Source organism: Chrysochloris asiatica, unplaced genomic scaffold (genome assembly GCF_000296735.1).
Source record: "Chrysochloris asiatica unplaced genomic scaffold, ChrAsi1.0 scaffold00035, whole genome shotgun sequence".
Lineage (NCBI taxonomy): Eukaryota > Metazoa > Chordata > Mammalia > Afrosoricida > Chrysochloridae > Chrysochloris > Chrysochloris asiatica.
Genome location: NW_006408553.1, coordinates 24,070,946 through 24,073,408, shown reverse-complemented (window position 1 = coordinate 24,073,408; position 2,463 = coordinate 24,070,946). Strand labels below are relative to the sequence as shown.

Below are 2,463 nucleotides of genomic sequence, written 5' to 3'. Positions count from 1 at the left end.
TACTACATCTGGTAGCAGTCCTGGTGTGGCGCTGTGGGCTAATGTGTCAGACTTCAAAGTCATTTGAACTGCAAGCTCAGTGGTTCAAGCTCACCAGCTGCTCCTTGGAAACCCTCTAAGTGTCGCTATAGGTCAGAATCGACTCAACAACACTTAACAACAATAACAACAAAATATCTGACAGTGCTTCTCTGCTATTCATAAGGTTTTCAATGACTAAATATTCAGAAGTAGTTCATTACTCCTTCTTCCTAGTTTGTCTTTGTCTGCAAACTCATCTGAAACCTGTCTACCATAGGTGACCCTACTGGTATTTAAAATATCTGTGGCATAGCTTCCAGAATCACAGCAACTCACAACCCACCACAGTACGACACACTAACAGATGAGTGGTAGTACAAATATTTAAATGCTCACTTATAAACATAAAGGTTGATAGCTTGAATCTAAATAGAAGCACCTCAGAAGAAAGTTGTACTAATCTTTTTCTGAAAGATAACAGTCATTTAGAATCCTATGGAGTAAAGTTGAACTCTGACACACTTAGGGTTCCCATGAGTCAAAATCCATTCAATGGCAATGGGTTTATTGGCTGGTTGGTTGGTAACTTCGCCCATTGACTTTGGTCTACTTATATTAACATGGCCAAAACTTTTATTTTTCTAGTTATGTGGTATTAGGACACAGAGCTCTTACAAGGCTTAAATGAGCTAATATTTGACAACTCCATAATATATTTGGAACTTAATAGATGCTGAATAAATGGTAGCAATTTTATTACTTTTTTTTAAAATTAAACTTTATAGGAACACTGAACAGCATATTTATCTAAGGAGGAATAAAAACAAATTAATAGCAACATTGTACATAGGGTTCTGAGGATTAGCTGGTGGGTTTAAACTACTGACCATGTGGTTAGCGATCAAGTAGATAGTTATGTGCCGTGGAGTCGGTTCTGACTCATAGTGACCCTGTACAGGGTTTCCAAGGCAGTAAATCTTTATGGGAGCAGAAAGCCAAAGAATGGGCAGAGAGAAGATCAAAGGAGAGGAGGGGAGATGAAGAATAAAAGGAGCACACCCCAGGAGTACACGGAGCCAAGCCCAGCCCTGGCGGGACCGAGGAGCCTGTTGCACGGCTATTGAAAACCAGTCCCAGACCTCTGTTTGAAGGTCCTTCCTCTGAAAACATCACCCGTGTGTGGAGCCATCCTCACACCCACACCTACCCCCTACCAAACCACGGCCTTTACCTGTGTCTTCCGGTGTTTCCCGTGCTACCTGTCGTGTGGGAGTGGACACGCTCAGCGGCACCAATGGCGAGGATGACAAGATCCAAGACTTTTCAGGCATATCTGCCTTCCTGTCACTGGACCTACAGCTGCATTCACTGTAGAGCTTACTTGGCCAATCATGATGAACTCATTTCCAAGTCATTTCAAGGAAGCCAAGGACGAGCATACCTCCTTAAATTAGTAGTTAATGTGGACTGTGGGCTTGCAGAAGAACAAGTTTTGCTAAAAGGACTGCATGCAGTCACAGACATTTACTGTAAAAACTGCAAAACCACTCTGGGCTGGAAATATGAACATGCCTTTGAAAACAGCCAGAAGTATAAAGAAGGCAAATTTGGCATTGAGTTAGCACACATGATCAAGGACAATGGCTGGGACTGGTTGGAGAAGTCCCCCAACCCAGTGTCCACATGGATGCCATCCAACTGAACTCTCTATCCAAGCGTTAGAGAGGGACTGAGCACTTGGTTTCCATCCATTTAGAGGCCTTGCCATCTGAGGCATCTCCCACCTTGATGACATCTTTCTGGTGACTGGCCTCAAAATTGCTGTCTCTCTGTTTCTTTGCTTTGTATCTGTTTGTGAGTTGATCCCGGCTTCTCTGCCTGTTCTAGTGTTGGTTAAAAACAAAACAACAAAAGGAAGAAAATAAAAAGACTAGAAGGAGACCAGAGAACCCACAGTATTTTATAAAGGTGATCATTGATGAATATATATTGTTGTTAAATGCTGTTGAGTCGGTTCTGACTCATAGTGAGCCTGTATAGGGTTTCTGAGGCTATCGATATTTGCAGAAGCAGAAAGCCTCATCTTTCTCCTGAGGAAGAACTGATTGGCTTGCACCACAAACCTTGTTTGCAGTCCAGTGTTTCACCTACAAGCCACAGGGCTCTGAGGAAGGCATAAAGAAGGGGGGGTGGGTGAAGAATACAATGAGCAACTGAAATCATCAGTTATTTTCTTCTGATTCATCTTTTAAAGGAAATACTTTCTAAGAGATCTTTGCTCTTGTGTGTTCTGGTAAATATAAGGTGAGACTCTCCCCTACTTTTTCTAATGATGACCTTGCACAAGGGTATGCTCTCCTTTGAAAGATCCCTTCTGTCTGAAGCTATATTACAATATGATCAAATAGAGTCTCCTCAGGTTGTGTGACTGATATAAAGTTG

At 42.2% G+C, this 2,463-nt stretch overlaps 1 pseudogene; it reads left to right on the top strand.

Moving 5' to 3' along the window:
* Nucleotides 1-1,315: 1,315 nt before the first annotated feature.
* Nucleotides 1,316-1,723, top strand: LOC102811339 (annotated as a pseudogene).
* Nucleotides 1,724-2,463: the final 740 nt, after the last annotated feature.